The following is a 22,289-nucleotide window of genomic DNA, read 5'->3' as shown; positions in this document are numbered from 1 at the left end:
GACACAGTGTTTAGTGGGAGAAACGTTTCGTCACTCATCTAAGTGACTTAATCAGTCTCAGTTGACTGCAGGTGTCCCCAACCTTATAAACAGCAAAACTGCATAACAACTGAAATGGTTGCATCACAATCAAAACCAACGATCGGTTTGATATGTAAATTGCCATGACTATTCTTTAAGAGTTACAATAGCCATGTGTACCATTCACAGATGATTGGGGAATAGAGGCAATCACAGCATTGTAAGATGGCTACAGATGTACTCTAAGACCACCCCCCCCCGGTTCAGGGATGATCGCCCTTCTTCATATAGATGGCCTCTTTGACTCCCCTTTCAAACCAGCATTCCTCCCTATCAAGGATGTGCACATCCTCATCCATGAAAGAGTGGCCACTGGCCTGTAGATGGGTGTAGACCAGTGTTTCTCAAAGTGTGTGGTGCCCCCCCGGGGGGGGGCACAGAGGCATAGCAGGGGGGCACGCGTGCCGGGGGTGTGTGTGGTGCTGAACTACTGTTTTGACTTCGGAATCTTTTTCATGGCAGAACAATCAACAAAACGTGCTTTCATGAGAGAGAGAGTCTGTAGGTTTACAGAATGGAGAGATATTTGAAAGGGACAAAAAGAAAGGTGATGCTTCCGAGACAAACAAGACAACATGCTTAGCTGACGGTAATCAACCAAAAACCAAGTTAAGAAAATATGACAAAGTCTATCTTTCTCTTGGGTTCACAGTGAATGCTGTGGGAGATGAGGAGAGACCAGTGTGTATTTTATGTCTGAAAACTCTGGCAGCTGATAGTATGAGACCAAACAAATTAAAAAGATACTTAGAAATATTACCCCCCCAGTCACATCAATAAGCTACTCGAGTTCTTTCAGATAAAACTTGGTGCATACCGTCAACAGGAACATTGCTTTGTAAAAGCTGCATCAGTGAACAACAAAGCACTAATGGCATCATACAAAGTCACATACAGAATTGCCCAGTGCAAGAAACCTCACACAATAGCAGAGGAGCTCATACTTCCTGCGGCTTTAGATATGGTGTCAGCTATGTTTGATGAGACAAGCGCCGCAGAATTGAAGGCTGTCCCTCTGTCCAATGGTACAGTTATAAGACATATATGCGACATTTCAAATGACCTTGAAGAACAACCCATTGAAAACTTGAAAGAAAAACGTTTCGTCTTACAAGTGGACGAGGCCACTGACAACAATAAAGACTGCTTGTTTATTGTTTATGTTCGCTTTGTCTCGTCAGAGTCACTGTGTGAAAATTTGCTGTTTTGCAAGTATGTCCCAAGTAGAGCGAGAGCTGATGAGCTCTTTAGGCTTCTTGACTGTTACCTGACAGAACATGGCCTGAAATGGGTGAACTGTGCGGGCGTTTGCATGGATGGTGCACAGACCATGGCAGGGAAAACAAAGGGATTGCCGGCACTAATCAAGAGGGTCTCGCCAAATGTGCAATGGACGCACTGTGTCATACACAGAGAAGCACTAGCATCAAGACGGATTAGCCCTAACCTAAACGAGGTTTTGACTGATGTTGTTAGCGTGGTCGACTTCATCAAAACAAGACCCCTGAGAGCGTGAGTGTTCTCTGCAGTTTGTGAGGAGATAAGAGCTGAACATTCAGCTGTGTTGTTTCACAGCGAGGCTAGGTGGCTCTCGTGAGGTGAAGTGTTGTCGCAAGTTTGAGCTCAGAGAGGAAATTCGGGTGTTGCTAGAGGAGTGTTTGCATGAAGTTGCAAGCAAGTTTAGTGATGAAAATTTTCTGATGAAACTGGCCTATCTCAGCAATATATTTGGAAAGCTGAATTAATTAAATATTCAGCTTCAAGGCAGAGACAAGCACCTTCCTCACCTGGCAGTCAAGATCAGTGCACTCGAAAGCTTGAGATATGGGGCAGGCGACTTGATCAAGGAAATACTCCCTTCTTTGAGAATTTGAGTGAATTTGTTGAAACCAGTGATTCTGGAGCCACCACAGTGATTTCATGTCTTAAGGACCACATCTCTTCCCTGAGAGGATTCTTTTAAAAATATTTCCCAAACAACAGTACTCAGTATGACTGGGTGACAGATCCATTCAATGCAGCAGCACCTGCTGATTTCAGCTCTGCTGAAGAGGACAAGTTCATCGAGATGACGTCTGAGTGCACCCTGAGGCTGAGCTTTACAGCTCAGACACTGAGTGAATTCTGGCTTGGTGTGGTGAGGGAGTATCCACTCATAGGACAGAGGGCTGTGGGCATTCTGCTTTCCTTCACCACATCCTATCTATGTGAGATGGGCTTTTCTGCTGTTGCCTCACTTAAAACAAAGTACAGATCTAAGCTCAACATTGAACATGACTTGAGAATGGCAGTATCAAGCCTGCAACTCCGTTTTGAAAAGATGTGCAGTGCAAAACAGGCTTGTTGCAGCCACTACTGCGGTGATAAGACTTGAGCTGTCACAAATTGACTTGCTCATCGTTTTTCCCCAAATATCTGCGTTTGTTCTTTTGTTGCACAGATTGAACTTTATTGTTATTGTTCTAGTAAAGTGATTTTTAAATTTTATTTCGTTTTTCTGACCTACATGTTTTGTCCCTAGGTGTGTGTGTGTGTGTGTGTGTGTGTGGGGGGGGGGGGCTTTGATGGCCTGGCAGCCTGTCCAGGGTGTCTACTTGCCTGCCGCTCAATGACTGCTGGGATAGGCTCCAGCATCCCGTGACTCTGAGAGCAGGATAAACGGTTTGGATAATGGATTGATGGATGGATTTCGCTTTTCTGTTTTTGAAAAAGCACACAGACTGATGGAGTAATCTCGTGACAAATGTTACAAAAAGAGGTTTGATAAAGTTGGAGTGGAACTTGTGTTTGTTATTTGCACAACAGAAATTACTGAAAGAAAACTGAAAGAAATGTTCATGATCTTGATGTTATTTAAATAAAGTTATAAACTTGGCCATTTTGTCACCATTTTGTTGGGGCGGGGGACATGACAATTTTTCTTCATCCAAAGGGGGGCATGACAGAAAAAGTCTGAGAATCACTGGTATACACAGTGGACTCCTTGCCTGACACATTAGCTCTTCTGTGTTGTGCCATCTTCTTGGCCAGCGTCTGTTTAGTTTCCCCAATGCACAAGTCAAGGCAATCCTCCTGGCACTTAACAGCGTACACTATATTGCTCGGTTTGTGCTGGGGGACCCAGTCCTTGGGGTAGGCCAATTTCTGGTGCGGAGTGTTTTGGGGTTTGAAAGCAACTGAGACACAGTGTTTGGAAAATATGCATCTCAACTGTTCTGCCACTCCCGCCACATATTGAATCACTACTGGTTTATGCTTAGACTGCTGTTGTCCTTCTCCTCTCTTCAGTTGGCTGGTGCACTGTTTGGGCATCTCCTTGGCTTTGTCAAATGCCCAATTAGGATAACCACACTTCCCAGGGCCTGTTTAACATAGTCGTGTCCCCTTCCCCTGCCGCTGTGTCAATAGGGACACGTCAGCTTGGTGATAGACCATCATCAGCAACATCAACAATCAAATGTCCCCCATCAGCAGTTGTAATTTCACAGTGTAAGAAGGCTAACCTGTCATTTTTCACATCCTCCCTTATGAACTTGATGTGGTTGTCCACAGAGTTAATGTGGTTGGTGAAATGTGGTAGAGCCTGAGATTTAATTTTAAACCAGGTATCATCCACAAATCTGAACCAGTGGCTAGGCGGTGTCCCTGGATAGGACATCAGAGTCCTCTTTCCACTTCCTCCGTTATTCGTCCATCGCAGTGACGAGGACCATCTAGTCAGCCTGTGATGGATGACTGATGACTTGTGCAATGATTAAAGTGAGGAAGAGTTGCACATCATCAACCCCACTCTCTCATCCGAGACCACCTACTACCAGTGATAAGACCAGCGAGATGACTGGCAATGGAGATGGATGCAGATTTTTCCTCAGGGTTTCTTTCTGAAGCCTTTCCCGTAGACGAGTATACCCGCAAGGCAGCGGAGGTTTTAAATCAGAATTTTCCTTCTCCTAGATGAACTGCCCAACATACTAACGAGCTTCATCTACCTGGGTTTGAAATCAGAGTTGTCCTTCTCCTAAATTGGCTGCCAACCAAGGCTAACAAGGTCCAATCGACCCACCCGGTTGCCCCCGCAGCAGACTTTGTGAAAACAGGAGATACCATGAGAAGGTACTGCTGCAGACACATTTGCGTAGGAGCGGCCATATGCTAAGGTCCTGATGGACCCACGGCAATCACTACGCCAGTATTGGTTGTGGTTGCTATAGTTACCAAGCCTCCCTTTCGGTCTGCCTGCGTGGCAGTCTTTGTTGTTCTTCCGGTTTAACTAAATGGCTACTGCCGCACGTTTCCATCTGCGTTGTGTGATTCATTGATGTCGTCTCTTATTACTGGCGTGGTGGCTGTCAGATGTATCGGCGTAGCGGTGGAGATTGATACAACTTAACACTATTAGTATCTTTAGCCTTTGGCATATTTATTTTCCATCAGGCTCATCATGCGACCATGTTGTCGCATGATCTTGAATCAACAAGTCTACCGGAACTGGTAGGCTACCAACAGAAGAAGTGGCAGTGACATCACATCCTGATGCACTGCCTAGTGTAAACATTGCCCTCTGGTGGACAAATAATATTATTGCCCTCTACTGGGCACAGGAGTTATATCCATTACTATAAACACAATAAGTAAGGGCGTACATTATATTATAATAAAACATTCAACACCCCCACTCGCACATAGCTTATTGTGGTATAACAGTGCAATGTAGAAAACAATAACCAAAAATATTCCCGCTATTTGGGGATTAGTTACCAAAATAACAAAAATACAATGAGTCACACCATACATGGCGTTTTAGCAGTTCAAGTACCAAACAAGTGCTGAGCAAACTTTTTAAGTTGTAGCTTTGTGGCTGGTTTGGTCATCAAGTCAGCGATCATGCTGTCAGTAGGACAGTATTCCAGAGATATCTTACCACTACTAACAGTCTCTCGTATGAAGTGATATTTAATATCAATGTGTTTACATCTTTGGCGATTAACTGGATTTCTTGCTAAAGCAATTGCTCCTTGGTTGTCATCATAAACCTTAGTTTGTGCATATTTGTATTTATCCATACCCTTGAGTAGCTGATGTAAATACATACACTCCTGAATAGCTGACGCTAAGGCCATGTATTCTGCCTCGCAGGTAGATAGTGCAACTGTCGGTTGTTTCCTACTCTTCCAAGACATGAGAGAGCTTCTCTCACTTAGGCTGACACAATATCCCGTGGTGCTACGTCTATCAGAGACCTCTGAGGCCCAGTCAGCATCACTGTGGATTATAAGCCCTAGCTGACTTTTGTAATCCCTTTTAAAACATAAACCACGGTGACTTGTACCCTTGAGATACCTGAACACGTGCTTTACTGTGTTCCAGTGCTCCTCAGTTGGATCAGAGAAATGTTGGGAAAGTTTGCTGACCACAAAACTTAAATCTGGCCTAGTGCAAGTAGCCAAATAAATCAAACTCCCAACTGCCTCTCGATACAACCTTGGATCTTCCATTTTTTCTGCATCCTCTGTGTATTCTAGTTTTGCCTCGCATGGGGTCTCTCTAGACTTACAGTCTTGCATCCCAAACCTGGAGAGGATTTTATTCACATACCTCTCTTGTGACATAGTGACTTGGCTCCCTGACTGGTGAAAATCAATCCCTAGAAAATGATTGAGTTTCCCCAGGTCTTTCATTTTGAACCTAGCGGTGAGCATCATTTTTACAGTTTTCACAACATCCTCATTGTTAGCGGCAATGATTAGATCATCAACCCATACAATAATGATTACTTTTTCATTTTCCTTTTCCCTTGTGTATTGACAGTTATCAGCAGGATTTTGTTTGAAACCATTTTCTGTGAGGTATGCATGTAACAGAGCATACCAGTTCCTGCCGGACTGTTTAAGTCCATAAAGGGACTTCTGTAGTTTGCATACTAGTCGTTCTCCGGTTTTTGATACCTCCTCATAACCTTCTGGTTGTTCTAGGTATATCTCTTTATCTATTTTTGCATGCAGGTATGCAGTTTTTACATCCATCTGATGTAAAACTAAATCGTCCTGCACTGCTTTCTGCATGACAACTCTAACAGTAGTCATGTCAGCTGTCGGCGAGAAGGTTTCTTCGTAGTCAATACCTTCCTTTTGGCTGTAGCCCTTAGCTACATATCTAGCCTTACATTTTTCTGACCCATTAGCGTCACTCTTTAGGGAATACACCCACCTGCCCCCCACTGTCTTTTTGCCTGGTGGCAACTGGGTGATTTTAAAAGTCTCATTCTCTTTCAGTGACTGCATTTCGTCATCCATAGCATTTTTCCACTGTTTTGACTTTGTTGACCTGATAGCTTCCTGAAAAGTTTGTGGTATGTCACAAACAGCTCTGTAACAAGCATCTACACAAATTACCAGTGTGTCTGTTGTATCAGTGTCGTATTCCTGTAAATGCGCTGGCATTCTCCTATTTGTAGGTGGGTTCCTTCTAACTCCCCCACTGCTTGGCTGTTCACTCTCGACCTCAGAAACATCACCACCAACACTTTGACCTGATGCATTTTCATCATCATTTATCTCATTGTCATAGACCATGGGTTCTACCTCCCTGTCCTGACATTCACTGTGTGGTCCCTGTGTCTGTGTTTCTTTCTCTTTAGGGGTCCTATTGTTGAACTTCACCAACCTGTGTCGTGATACCTTCTGTGTGTCAGGAAAATATACAAGATAAGTAGGACTATTCTTATCGTAGGCCACGAAAACACCCTCTTTACATCTGGAGTCCATCTTCCCTTTCTCTTGTGTGTATGTAAAACACACAGACCCGAATTTCTGAAGTCTGGACATGTCTGGTTTCTTGCCTGTAAGCATCTCATATGGTGTTTGCTGGGTGCGTTTACTATAGCACCTATTTCTTACGTGTGCTGCGGTCTGCACAGCATGACTACACAGTGTATCTGGTAACTTGCTGTCTAGCAGCATACACCTACCCATCTCAAAGAGGGTTCGCCAACCTCTCTCTGCTGTACCGTTCTGGTGAGGTGAATAGGGTGCGGATGTTTCATGTTTTATGCCATTTTTGGTTAGCAGTGCTCTGAACTCTTTACTGGTGAATTCGCTCCCATTATCTGAGCGAATTATTTTGACCTTTCCAAAGGGGGCGGAGTCTGCTAAGTACCTCTCTGTGGCCTGTAAGGCATCACTTTTGGATTTGAGAAAATATACGGTCATCGCACCCGAATAATCGTCTGTAAAAGACTGTGCATACTTGTGACCTTCTAGACTTGGGGTTCTCATGGGACCAGCAAGATCCGTATGGACTAGCTGAAGAGGCTCTGTAGCCTTTTTATCTGCCTCTCTATTCCGTGTTTGTGTGAACTTTCCTTTAGTACATATCTCACACATCTGTGCTGGTCTAACAGCACTACCTCGTATTTCCATACCTCTTACCACACCCATTAGTTTGCTTACATCCTCGTAGTTGCAATGCCCTAAAATCTCATGCCATGTTTGCATGTCATGGCACACACTGCAAGTATCAACATTTTTCACAACAGTGGGTAGGTAGAACAAATTACCACTTTCATGGAAATCAAACCTGGTACCCTTCTTGGTGAGCATGTGACTGTCCCCTCTCTTAAAAGTCACTGTCGCCCCTGCATTGGTTGCTCTTGCCACTGAAAAGATGTCGTGCGGGTACGTCGGCATATACAATGCGTCCTGTTGCTGTGCGGTTTGTTCTCGTCCATCGCTGTCTAGTAGAGAGATCAGCGCCTTCCCTCTGCGTTGCGCTGTCCCCGTGCACTTAGTTCCATCTGCCAGCTCGATTGAATGGGCGTCGGGCTGGAAAGTGTTATCGAAGCTCTCGAACATGGCAATATCAGTCACAATGTGAGATGTCGCCCCAGCGTCCACCATGATCCCTTTCTTTTTCACATTGGCTGGTGGCCTGTCGTTGCTCGTCGTCATGAAGAGGAAGTCCCTGTCGTTCCTGCTCTCCTCCTCTTCGTCCTCTGCAACCTTTCGGGCTCCGTCTCCTTTTCCCTTCTTCCTGCACACTGAGTCAGCGTGCGAGTTGCTCCTGCAGTGACTGCACCACACTTTCTGGGTGCACTTGGTCCTGACATGTCCTTTAACACCACATCGGTAACACGTCAGAGTGGCTTCCCCATCTTTTCTTTGTGTCTTGGTGCCTTGTTTGCTTTGCTTAGTGTTAGTCTTCATCACAGTGTCCGCAGATCCAGACGTCCTCATCTTTTCGGACTCTTCATACACCCTCAACCTTCTCTTAAAGTCTTGGAATGTGACATTGTCCTCATTTTGTGTTACATGGACAGCCAGTGGTCTGAATGAGTCAGGCAGTCCATTCAAGATGGTGGCTACAAGTAGCCCATCACTTATATTCTCTCCTGCATCGCGGAGAGCTGTTATAATATTCTCTGCCCTTATTATGTAATCTGTAACAGTCTCAGTTCCTTCCATACTTATAGTGGCCAAGGATGTGTACAGATTCAGAATCCTTGGCTTGCTTTTACCTGTATAGTGCTCTCTTAATATTTTTAGAGCTTTGCGGCCATCTTCAGCAGCATCGTGTCTTATTAATGACAGACTCTTATCATCAAGTGAATTTACTAATTGTGCATAACAGTCTGCATTTCTTGCTACATCTGTAGCTATAGCGTTAGCATCGGCACCGTCGGCTGGTGCTTGTAAAATAGTGTCTTTTAATTTCAGAATGTGTAACCGGCTAAGATATCTTGTCTCCCACAGATCGTACTTATCCTCTGCTCCGTCGAACACGGGCCTCATTAACTGCTGCTGTACCAAGGAGATCGTTCCTGCTGCAGCCGCCATTATCACTTTCTTTTCCAAGTTCAATCTCCAAACGTTGAACTGCGGCTTGTAGAAACTCTCGTTGCGCGCTTTTCACTGCATTTTCAGCGGGAGTCTCTCGGCGCCGTCTTCAGAAGCCCTTTTAGCCTAGCTAGTAGCTTCACTTGGCTAACAGACAAAAGTTCGTTTTTCTGTTACCTTTCCTTGCTCTAAACTGGCATGACTGGGCCCATAACCTGTCAGATGTATCGGCGTAGCGGTGGAGATTGATACAACTTAACACTATTAGTATCTTTAGCCTTTGGCATATTTATTTTCCATCAGGCTCATCATGCGACCATGTTGTCGCATGATCTTGAATCAACAAGTCTACCGGAACTGGTAGGCTACCAACAGAAGAAGTGGCAGTGACATCACATCCTGATGCACTGCCTAGTGTAAACATTGCCCTCTGGTGGACAAATAATATTATTGCCCTCTACTGGGCACAGGAGTTATATCCATTACTATGAACACAATAAGTAAGGGCGTACATTATATTATAATAAAACATTCAACAGTGGCAGCGCATACCAGACTTACGTCCCGAAGACTGATATTTGCCGAACTAATCGCGGTAGCCCTTCCAGGGGAATCACAGGGTAGTCACGTCTACCACCAGACGCAGCTGGGCTAGCTCAGACACAGTTGTGCTAGCTAAGTGGGGAGCATGGCGACACACAGAGCACCGAAGCAGTGGTGTTTAACAAAGATCGAGACGGTGAACTCTTTTGAGAACTGGCGTCAGAACCTGCTTTATATACTGTCGCTCGACGCCGGGTTTGCCCCCTTCCTGCTCGATGGCGTGGAGTGGGAGACGAAGTCTAAAACGCCCCCTGTCCGGGGATTCACAGATGACGGTGAAGATATTCCCGCGCCCCGACGTCGCAATAAAGAACAGAAGGTAGCCATGTTAGAGCTAATGTTGGGACAGATAGCCAATTATTGTTCTGTAATCTCTCGTCACGGCATAGTTAGGAACTCCACATCTATTGACAGCATATGGCGAGCTATTCGTCTACATTATGGCTTTCAGTGCACCGGGGCTCATTTCATTGACTTTGCTGCTATTAAACGGGAGCCTGATGAGAGACCAGAGGATTTATATCAACGCATGATGGCCTTCACGGAAGACAATCTACTGTGTAAAGATTCTGGCATCAGTCACATGGGACAGACTGTGACCGAGGACGAGGAGTTGACGCCCTCACTGGAGAACTTTGTTGTGCTCACATGGCTCCGCCTCATACATGGTGATCTACCGAAGCTCGTCAAACAATGGTACGGCACTGAGTTGCGGTCTCGCACATTGGCATCCATTAAACCAGAAATATCACAAGCCCTTGATTCATTACTAGAGGAACTGCAGGCCTCAGAGGATGCTAGGGCTATGCGCGCGGCTGTGTCTGAACTTCCCAAGTCAAAGCAATCCATCCCTGTCCGGACAAGGAGGTCATGTCCCCTTTGTAAATGTGCCGGCAGGCCTGATAATCACTTCCTCAGCAAATGTTCCTTTCTGCCCCCCCCCCCCCCAAGATAAAAAGTACATGGCAAAGTCACACCAGGTTTTGGGAGAGCAGGTCGAGACTGATGATGAGGTAGAGGAGTGCATTAGTGGGGAGCCAGCGCCATCTAGTGGTGTGCAATGTGTACTTATCAAACAGTCCCCGTACCTCGATGCCTTCCATGGACACTGCCCTGTGCGTCTCACCGTTGATAGTGGGGCAACAGGCAACATGATGAGGGCCTCATACGCGACCAGGCTGGGCGTCACCGTGACAGGAAGTATCAGTCCACATTCCAAGCAGATGGCTCGTCCCTTTTGAAAGTATTGGGAGAGACACGGACACACTTCCAGAGAGATGGCCATGACCTCTATTTTGAGGGCCTCGTCGTTGAGAATCTCAACTCTGACATCCTGGGCTGGGTGTGGCGTCAGGATACAATCCAGGCCAGCCCTCACCATGTCTCTGCCCTGGCTGCGTGCGTGCCTCCCTCCAAAGACTGTGACGGGATTGCGTTCATTCATTAGCGCATACAAGGTGCTGACTCGTGTACTGAAGAACTGTGCTGCTGTGCTGGCCCCGTTGGACGACGCAGTCGCTGGGCGGGAGTCGAAGGAGGCGATCCTGTGGTCAGACGAGCTGCTGTGTGCCTTCGCCTCTGCTCAGAAGGCACTATCTTCTACACGTGGCATCACGCTTCCACGGCCTGCAGACCAGCTGTGGATTGTAACTGACGGCGCCGTCAGAGAGCCGGGCCTAGGAGCTACGCTGTATGTCACCTGCAAGGACACTGTGAAGGTCGCAAGCTACTTCAGCGCGAGGTTGCGCAAAAACCAGACCTCCTGGCTGCCTTGTGAGGTTGAGGCCTTGTCCATAGCTGTGGCGGTGAAACACTTTGCCCCCTACATAACCCAGTCATCCCAGAAAGCTTGTGTTTTGACAGACAGCAAGCCATGTGTACAGGCTTTTGAGAAGCTGTGCAGGGGAGAATTCTCAGCAAGCCCCCGTGTCACTTCCTTCCTGTCTACCGCTAGCCGGTTCCAAGTGCTCATCCGGCATCCTGCCATCTGATTTCGCTAGCCGCAACGCACCAGAGTGTGACAACCCTACCTGCCAGATATGTGCCTTTGTCTGCTCTACCGCCGACTCCGGCGTGCGCCAAGTCACAGCGGAAGATGTTGTGCGTGTGGCTGAGAAGTTGCCCTTCACCAACAGGTCGGCCTGGCTTGCCATACAGGCAGAGTGCTCTGACCTCAGACGGACCCGCGCTCACCTCCGTCAGGGTACGCGTCCATCCAAGAAGCTGACTAACATTCGGGATGTGAAACGTTACCTGAACGTCACCACAGTGGCTAAGGACGGCCTCCTAGTTGTTCGCCGGCACACCCCCCTCGCAGCCTTGACGGACTGCATTGTGTGCCTCAGTCTGTCCTCGATGGCCTACTGACCTCTCTCCATATCAAGCTCGATCACCCCACTGGCACCCAGTTGAAGACAGTTGTACAACACTACGTCTACGCGTTGGATATGGACTCTGCTGTGTAACGTGTCTCCGGCGGCTGCCACCAGTGTGCAGCTCTGAAGAAAGCCCCTGCGTTCATATCTGACCAGTCTACGAGTGACCCTCCGGAAGTCGTCGGGTCTTCTTTTGTGGCTGATGTGTTCTCATCGACGACGAGCGCAGAGACACTCTCAGGGACGCTTTAACCCGCTTGTGTGTGGGTCTGTGCCCTCTCGACGGCCCCTTTGCTGTGATCAGAACTGACCCTGTCCCTGGTTTTGCTGCATTGGCAGGGGATGGGGCCCTCACTATGCACAGACTAGTTGTTGAGGTGGGCAACGCCAAGAATGTCAATAAGAACCCAGTGGCGGAGAAGGCTGTTCAAGAGATTCAGGGGGAGATTCTTCATCTTGAGCCTAACTGTAGGGCTGTTACTCCCCTGTTACTCTCTGTCGCTACGGCCAAACTGAACAGTCGTGTTAGGTCGCGTGGATTATCTGCCCGTGAAATGCTGCTTCAGCGTGACCAGTTCTCCCATAGGCAGTTGGCTGTGGTCGACCAGGACCTCATCCTGAAACAACACTCGGAGCGTGTCACCAACCATCTGTACAGCATGAAGTCAAAGGTGCCCTCTGGTTGTGTCGCCGTGCCTCCCGCTATTCGACCTGGTGAACTGGTGTACCTGTATGGTGACCGGAATAAGTCAAAGGCCCGTGACAGGTACCTCGTCACGAGCGTGGATGGTTCATGGTGCAATATCCAGAAGTTCACGGGGTCTCAACAGGGTCAGGCTGGGTGACTGCTACAAAGTGGAAGGTCCCTCTACGGCCTCTGAACCCCTCACAGACGATTTCGTGTTGGACAACCCTGTCCCGCACTGCCCTGACATACCGCCAGCCATTGCCGAGCCCCCACCTGCACCTCGCCTGCCTTGTGATAACGATATGAAGCTGGGGGATGAGACTGTGCCTCCTGTCGAGGTTGAGCCTGGGGGGAGCTCCCCTGGCGAGTGTGTGCCTGCTTTTGCACCTGTTGCTGCACCTCGACGCTCGGAGCATTGCCGGCGCTTGCCGCGGCATTTAGAGGACTTTGAACTTTAGACCAGTTGTTTGTGTATACTGGTGATAACGTTTTGCCTTACCTTACAGACCTAGTTATATAGCCTGAGCTGTGATGTTGCCTGGTGTTCTGTGGTATTATTGTTGTGCTGTGTGTAGGGGGGGGTCTAAAAAAGGGGTGACGCCAGTATTGGTTGTGGTTGCTATAGTTACCAAGCCTCCCTTCCGGTCTGCCTGCGTGGCAGTCTCTGTTGTTCTTCCGGTTTAACTAAATGGCTGCTGCCGCACGTTTCCATCTGTGTTGTGTGATTCATTGATGTCGTCTCTTATTACTGGCGCTACACCAGGAAGCGAGAGGCCACCGCACTGCCTCGCATTCCTTTTGACAAGTAGGACATCTGGCCCAATACTCGCCACCTCCTCCACATACAAGTTGGCCAATTCAGGTTAAACTGGGGAACCCATCGGACACCCATGTTTCTGCCTATAGTACTGCCCCCTGGATGTGAAGTACATGGACTGAAGACAGCTTCAGGAGCAGACACACTTGGTCAGTGTTAAGGATGGTCCCATTCCGAAGGGTGGGGTCGTCCTGCAATTTCCCATGGATTACCTACACTGCTTCAGCAACAGGAATGCATGTGAAGAGAGACTTAACATCATAAGAGACCATTGTTTCATCCCCCTCCATAATGATGTCCCTCACCTTATCCACAAAATCCATAGTGTTCTGAATGTGATGTTCATTACTGCCTACCAATGGATTAAGAATAGTTGCCAGAAACTTTGAGATGTTATAGGTCACTGAATTAATCATACTAAATAGGCTGTAATGGCACATCCTGTTTATGTATCCTAGGTAAACCATACAGCTTCCCTTGGGTATAATCTATGGTACAAAATTATTTCAGTAGCATTGTCGTGTTCTAACAGCTTCAGACAATCACCTTTTTCTTGCAACCACTGCCTGGATCTGGTTTCAGGGCCTCATAAGTATTGATGTCCCTTAGTAACATCATAACTTTTTCATGATATTTTGCCTGGTTTGATAAAACAGTGCATCTGCCTTTATCTGTTGAAAAGATGATGATGTTATTGTCCTTACTGAGAGTCGTGAGTGCATTCCTTTTGTCTCTGTTGATGGTGGATGGCAGTGGTTTCACATTGCTGAGGCAGGCTGAAAATGTTGTCCACAGTTGCTCTGCTTCCAGGTCCATGATGTTGTTGTTACAAATCACTAACTCAATTCAATTCAATTTATTGTTATTAAAAACAATGTGCAGACATTCAGTGGGTAGCCAGGTTTGGGTGGGCAACACCTTGGGGTAAGAAGCTGTTTTTGAGCCTGGTAGTGTGAGCTCTGAGGCTCCTGTAGCGCCTCCCAGAGCGCAGGGGGGAGAACAGTCCATGGTTTGGGTGGGTGGGATCTCTGCTGATGCTCAGACCCCTTCGAAGGCAGCGTTTGTGATAAATGTCTTTTATGGCTGGGAGCTGGGTACCGGTAATATGCTGGGCCGCCTTGACGACCCGCTGCAGAGCTTTCTGGTCTACTGAGGTGCAGTTGCCATACCACACTGAGATGCAGCTGGTCAGGATGCTCCCTAGGGTGCAGTGGTAGAAGTTGGTGAGAATTTTGGGGGATAAACGAGCGCTCCTCAGCCTCCTCAGGAAATGCAGTCGGTGTTGGGCCTTTTTCACAGGGCCTGGGTGTTTGATGTCCAGGAAAGTTCCTTGCTGATGTGCACTCATAGGAATTTAAAGCTAAAGACACGCTCCTCTTCCACCCCATTGATGTGTATGGGGGAGTGGCTGTGAAAAGTGATAATTCTGTGGCTGTGATAAGTTCCACTAGCAGGAGTTGCCTTGGCATGGCAGCAAAATTCAGCCCCTTCAATTGAGCAAGACACTATCAGCAGATGAACTGACGTAAACTAATGACTCATTATTACCATATGATAAGAATACCATCTTGTACGAGACGATTAACTGAATAACATCAATAAAACAAAATGAAAAGAAATAATAAAATCAAATAATAAAACAGATAACAGCATATTGTTTGACCCGAGAGACCTAACCACCTATGGTCGCTAGATGACAGTATGGTTACAAGCTAAAAATGCAGTTAAAATCTTGAATCGATATCTCAGCCCATTTACGCATTATACTTATGGGGCCATGGAACAGTGGTGCAGTAGTTAGCATGTTCGTCTCACAGCAAGAAGGTCCTGGGTTCAAGTCCCAGGGTAGTCCAACCTTGGGGGTCGTCCCGGGTCATCCTCTGTGTGAAGTTTGCATGGTCTCCCCATGTCTGCATGGGTTTCTCCGGGTTCTCCGATTTCCTCCCACAGTCCAAAGACATGTAGGTCAGGTGAATTGGCCATACTAAATTGTCCCTAGGTATGAATGTGTGTGTGTGTGTGTGTGTGTGTGTGTGTGTGTGTGTGTGTGTGTGTGTGTGTGTGTGTGTGTGTGTGTGTGTGTGTCGGCCCTGTGATGAACTGGCAGCCTGTACAGGGTGTCTCCCCACCTGCCGCCCAGTGACTGCTGGGATAGGCTCCAGCATCCCGTTACCCCGGTTGGGATAAGCGGCTTGAATAATGGGTGGACTTAAGGGGCCTAGATCATTGTTCATGAAATTGTTTGCTGAGTAATACTTGTTAGTAATACTGTTACTAGAGGGTTAAACAATTGATTCATATAAATTCAGATATGTACAAAATCAAAGAGAGTTACCTTAAAGCAGAGAGAGGCAGGGATAGAGAGAGAGGGAGAAGGAGAGAATGAAACTTGAGCTGATTAATTCAAGTCATTGTCCTGACCAACAGAACATGTATTTAACCTTGAATACACAACTCCCATCTTTACCAATGATGAGATGGGAAAGTTCTTTCCTCTTCTGTGGACAAGAGTTCTTGTCTTGTGTAGAGATGGGATTAACTGTCCTTCCGGTGATCAATGGTGAAGATAACCTGGAAAGGCCGTTAAATGTTCTCCTGTCCTGCTATAAATTGAATAACCATGTCAAAAACATGATTCCTTTGGAAAGTCCTCTGGTCTGTTTGATGTCAATTTGGTACCTTTATGTGGGTTGGGTCGAAGGCCACTTTCCAAACTCAGTTAGTATATGAAAGGACTTTGCTTACTCATGTTTGGTGACATTCCAAAGGGGGGAAGAGAGAGAGAGGTGGGGTAGAGAGACAGGAAGACAGGGACACAAAAGGGGGTCCTAGCTACACCTACTTTGAATAATCCAAAACGGATGTCTTTCTATCAGTCTCTGATTCAGACTCATTCTTACATACACAGCCACCTCAACATGACAAGAACTGTCTTTCACATCATTCTAACCAAGCAATTCGGCAAAGCACCCGACATTGATAGTGCTTTCATGATGACCCCCGCTGCAGTAGTATTCAGTTATGTGCCATGGAGGTCCATGTCTTTGCAGGTTTTCTGGGTTGAAAAGAAAACCTGTATACACACAGACCTCCATGGCCACATAGTTGAATATCACTACCCTACTCCTTCAGCAATATTCCAGCCTTCACCTTCAGTTGTCTGTCGGCCAGCCTGTCAGCTTTCTCCATGTGCTGTAAATGCTTCTCAAATTGCCATGCCTGACTATCAGATCAGGCCAACCGTTCCCATGAAGCCACCTTACAAGCCCTGCAAACAATGTTACTAATCTTAGATTCTCGTGGAGCATACCGTACTGGAGGGTTATAGCACACTGGCATTACCCTGCAAACAAATTCTGCCCCTATGCAAGCTCTGCAGAGGCAACAGGATCAGGCACATTAGCTTGCTCAAAGTGAAGCCATTATGAGGGCTCCTGACAAGGAATGGAGATTTAAGGACATTAAAAACCTTTTCACTGTGATTCCAGCATTTAGTTGGAGTGCTGACATCCTTGGAAGCCCTGAGTGGAAAACACATGGGAAATCCACAAACTCCCAAGCCAGAAATGAACCAGGGACCTCAGGAAAATTTACTATCTGCAGCCATAGTCTGCAGTCAACTAGCTAACTTCTTTTCTTTTGAGTGTTTCCAAATTAGGCCAGCTCATTTGTGCTTGGGGTCTTTCCTAACCCTCCTGTTCTGTTACCATTACTGGGTCAAATGTACCCAGGACATAGTTATTATCAACAGGAATGCAACAAGCAGGAATTATGCAAAAAGAAAAAGAAAAAAAAAGAAGATTAATGTTATTTTCATGTCAAGCACTAACAATATAATCAATATTTTTTAGAAATATTGGCTATTTTATCCTTGATAGATCACATTTACCTTCGATTGTGTCAATCGTTTTGAGTGGAAAAAAATGTAGTTCATGATTTATCTACTGCAGTGGAGGCGGGGGAATGATCATATTTTGCAATGAAAAACAAATATGACACAAAATATTTTAGCAGTAAACTGCTGATTTTTGTTTTATTTGATCTGTCATGGAGCTTTATTCCAAGTTTTATATTTTGACAAAGTAATCCACGCCAATAGACATCTTACAGACAGGACATCACTGTGAGTTAATTTAGTTTATTCAAATATCTTTTATATAAAAGCAAAATATAAATCAATTTTTATTCTGAATGACAGAATATAATGATATATATACATGATGTAACAAGTTTTACTCTAAAAATATTGTTTCATATTTTCACTCCTACTTTTCACTCCTGCGTTTCATTCTCTTTTCTGTGTGTGTGCGTGTTTGTGTGTGTGTGTGAAAGCAGAACTTGATGGACAAGATCCACAAATGAATTTCTTGCTCTTGCAGCATGTAGAATAAATAATGCTTTCATCAGAAGGCTTACACACTTGACTTCTCCTCCTCTTCTTGCCTTTGGCTGCAACCATGAAAAAAAGATATCTGGTGCTTCAGGAAGTTATAGCAACACATGTCTCTGCTGATTATTAGTTCTTGATACACTCACAAGACAAGATAAGAGACAGAAACACAACACACTTTACCTCAGGAAAGGACAGGGCAGGATGAGGAACCACTTCCTAGTTTCTCCTGCCCATGGCTGAAACAGCTGGAGTCTCTGGAAAGTGTTGTCTCCCTTGAACTTGGTGTGTTACCAGTGCTTTTCCAATCTGCAAGCTATAAGCATGCATGTTTGAATGCCTGAGAAGAAAATATTAAGGGAAAAAAACACTGTGTAAGGAATGCACAATCTACAGATCCAACAATTTTGCTGTCTAAATTGTGACTCAGTGTATTCTTACTAGACTTTATTTATTTGCTTGTGAATGAAGGTGTATGCCATGTTGGACCAAATACCTAATTTTTGTTCATGTCAGCTGCCAGTACCCAGTCAATACTTTCTTTTAGCTTCAGTATCCATTTCATCTTCTTTTGACCAGTTGTATGGCAGTCCAGTGACCATATACATACTAATGAGTTAGTGAAAATACCAACCATCTCAAACGTGGATACGTATAAACAATATACATCATCTAGCACTGATTCTCAGGGTTTCACTGTGACAAGACTAGGACAATTAAAGTCAGAGTCACTTTTTTTATCAGCATCAATGGTCATGCTTACAACAGGGTGGTGTAGATTGAGGCTATTAAGCCACTTGTCTCCTCTGACCATTTGATTTGTTATTTTGCTACAACAAGCGGCATTGGCTTAAGGGTTGCCATAAAGTTTTGACCATATACAATACTTTCAACCACTTTTTTGCAGCCTTAAGATGTACATCAACATTTGTGATATATGAACTGTTAAAATGTAACTCCCTACATTTAATTTCTCACACAGTCCAGATCTACAAGTGATATTGCTGCTTGCAATATAATTCTGCATGCATTAGACCCCGTACCTGTAAAGTTTGCTGTCAGACATCTAGATTGATGCACCAAATGCTGACAATATGCTCTTGTCCTTGGAGAGTACACAGGATGTGGGCCTCAGAATAGCAAATATAAACTCTGCTCAGACAACAGGAGCAAAGCACACATGCACATGATGCAGAAGATTCTGCCTTGCTTATGTCGCACAAAGATAAAAGTGTGACTGAAAAACCTTAAGCTCAAGAGTTTACATCGGCTAGTAGTTGGCTAAGTGAAAATAAAATTTCACTTCACCTCGGCAAAACTGAGTTTATTTTATTCGGTTCTAGACATAATTTGAAGAAGTCTGGTGCTTTAAAATCAAGGTTGATGATACCACAATAGTAAAAAAAAAATTCTGCAGTTAATTACTTTGTATGTATATTGTTTATCTGGAGAGTACATGGGTTTGAAGGTACTTGCAAAGGCTAATAATAGGATACGTTTTTTGGCTAGGATCTCAACATTTTCAGACTTTTGGGCCTTTTGAAATACTGGCTGGTGCTCTAATTCAGTGTCACTTTAACTATGGCTGTTGTGCTTGATATGATGGTATTCCAAAGGCAATCAAAAATAAACTTCAGGCGTCACAGAACAACCTTGTCAGAAATGTTCTGAGGCTACCAGTGGACACTCACTTGGTTTCCTCTCATTTTAAGGGAGTAAATTGCTTTAGGGTACAGGACAGAGTGGACCTATGATAATTTGTACTTTTTGATATCGGGCTATACCAGGTGTGGCTAACCGTGTGCCATGGAGAGCCATGTGTATGCAGGTTTTCATTCCAGCCAGACTCCACACCAGGTGATTTCACTGATAAGCAACCTTTCAACCAAAGAGGAAGAATGTATCAGTGAAATTACCTGGTGTGGAGTCGGGTTGGAATGAAAATCTGCATACACATGGCTCTCCATGTCACATGGTTAGCCACCGCTGGGCTATACAAATAAAATTGACTTGACTTGACCAGATTAACTTGCGTGCAGTACTGAGGATTGTTTTTGCCGGGTTAGGGACACACAGTTGTGTTACTAGGGGGAGCTTGACTGACTGTGCCCTACAGATTTAAAACACTTGCTGGCAAGGCAACCTTTTTATACTCAGCAGCTGTTTTATGGAATAAGCTACCCAAAGTCATGAAGGAAATTGAGGGAGTGGTCAGCTTCAATACCACCATAAATGTGGTGAACGGGTTAGATAAAATTCTTATCTCATACGTTTAAGAGGTGTGTGGGAGGAACAGCCCATTATGAGTATTTATTGCCAATTGTGCAATAAATACATTGGGCAATGCCAAGTGTATTTTTACCCTTGTTTTGTATATAGTATCTCTGTTGTATGGAATGTATGCACTGTCAAGTTTGTCATTTGCTGACGACTATCCTTGTACCCTTCTCCATCAAGGACCACAATGGAAATAAGCATACTAACTTTCTTACATTATCTTTGACAATTTCTGAAAATTGTACATGGAGTCCATAACCTGTATTCATTTTTTGTTGTCGAATAAAATCAATCAATCGATCAGTCAATCAATCAATCAATCAATCAATCAATCAATCAATCAATCATGTACATGCGCATATCTCTTTCTCCCTCTCTCTCTCTCTCTCTCTCTCTCTCTCTCTCTCTCTCTCTCTCTCTCTCTCTCTCTCTCTCTCTCTCTCTCACACACACACACACACTTACTGCTTAAGGTTGTCCGTCGTGTCCGACGATGACAATCCTGCCCCTGTCACTTGTGAGTCTTCTTTTGGCTGTAAAGCCCAATCCGTGATCCACACTGTTTGCCACAGACAGAACAGGTGAGAGCACTGACTGGGGGTGTAGGTGTAGCACTGGCTTCATGTCTCTTTAGTCATCTCCTGGTCCGTCGATCACCTCAGTCCTTCTCGAGCTTTTGCACCCCTTGTTGACAGAGCTACCACCAGATGGCGCATTGGGCGGCAGTGTCCTCCAGCTGGCTCGAGTTCAGGCCACACTTTTTTTATGATAGCCTTCAGTTGGTCTTTGTACCATTTTTTCTGACCACCTGCCAAGCGGCGGCCAAGATGTAGCTGGCCATACAGCACTTTACGCGGTAAGTGCTCCTTTGGCATCCTGATGACATGACCGAGCCAGTGAAGTTGGTGCTGGGTGACGGTAGCCTCCATGCTGATGCAGTTGGTCTTCCGGAGTATTTCAGTATGGGGCACTCAGTCATGCCAGGTTATCCTCAGGATGCATTGTAGGCATCTGATGTAGAAGGACTCAAGCAATCCTGAGGTGTGGCTGTACAAGGTCAATGCCTATCAGCTGTAGAGGAGAGTCGTGATGACAACTTCATAGTAGACAGAAATTTTGGTGTTGAGGTTGAGGTCTTTGTTTTGAAAGACCCTTCTCCTACGTCTGCCAAAAGAGGATGATGCTTGTTTAATCTGGTTTGTATCTCCCTGTCGATGGTGCAGTCGTCAGAGAGGAAGGTGCCCAGCTATTTGAAGGATTCCACTGTTGCAAGTGGTTTGTCAGAGATGGTGAAGGTTGGTGAATGAGATGGAGGAGTAAATGCCCACTGGCATACTACTTCAGTCTTTGCCACATTTATAGAGAGCCCCAGCCTACCATACAACCTTGCAGCAGCTGCAAGAGTAGCTTGCAGTGCCTCCAATGTGTGGGCCACAACTGCACAGTCATCTGCGAACTGTAGCTTGAAGATGTGCCCAGATGTCATTTTTGTGACCGCTTGGAGCCTATGGATGTTAAATAGGCTTCCATCTAGTCTGAAGTCCACAGTAACCCCACTGTCCTTCCTGATTTCCTCGTGGAGCAGCAATGTCACACACAGGAGGAAGATGTTAAAAAGAACTGGAGCAAGGATGCACCCCTGATGTACCCTGGTACACACCCTGAAGGGCTCGGATTCCTGGCCTCCAGTGGTCACACATGCCATCATCCCCACATGAAATTGTTCAAGGATATTGACAAACTTTCGTGGGCAGCCAAATTCAGGAGGATGTTTCATAGGATGTCCCTGTTGACTGTGTCGAAAGCCTTTGACAGGTCGATGAAGGCTATGAAGAGGTCCGGGTGTTGCTCCTTATAATTCTCCTGGAGTTGCCGTGCTGTGAACACCATGTCCACAGTACTCCTATTCCTCCTGAACCCACACTGTGACTCAGACAACAGCTCCTCTCAGATGTTTTTTACCAGCCTGTGTAACATGAGTTTGGCCAGGACTTTTCCAGCAACAGCCAGTAGTGAAATGCCACGGCTGTTGCCACAGAGGGACTTGTCTCCTTTGCCTTAATATATGGAGATGATGGTAGCATCCCTCCACTGCTGAGGGATGGTTTCGTTCTTCCATACGTGTGAGATGAACAGGAAAGGTGCACGGGTGCAGAGGTAGCCTCCCTGTTTAAAAATCTCGGCAGGGATACTGTCAGGGCCAGGGTCTTGTTATTTTTCAGCGATC

General features: G+C 45.7%; 1 protein-coding gene and 1 long non-coding RNA gene across 2 annotated transcripts in view; one reads left to right on the top strand and one right to left on the bottom strand.

The window, feature by feature from the left end:
* il34 (interleukin 34) overlaps positions 1-22,289 on the top strand; it is a 147,277-nt gene that overhangs the window by 29,118 nt on the left and 95,870 nt on the right. The window lies entirely within an intron of this gene.
* LOC130114214 (uncharacterized) lies at positions 17,446-20,740 on the bottom strand. Its single transcript, XR_008810383.1, has 3 exons — positions 20,528-20,740; positions 17,969-18,125; positions 17,446-17,844 (listed from the first exon to the last, which is right to left on the bottom strand). It is a non-coding gene; the product is annotated as an uncharacterized LOC130114214 (long non-coding RNA).

The sequence above is a fragment of the Lampris incognitus genome, chromosome 6, assembly GCF_029633865.1.
Source record: "Lampris incognitus isolate fLamInc1 chromosome 6, fLamInc1.hap2, whole genome shotgun sequence".
Lineage (NCBI taxonomy): Eukaryota > Metazoa > Chordata > Actinopteri > Lampriformes > Lampridae > Lampris > Lampris incognitus.
Note: the sequence above shows the minus strand (reverse complement) of the source record. Positions and strands in the feature narration are given on the sequence as shown.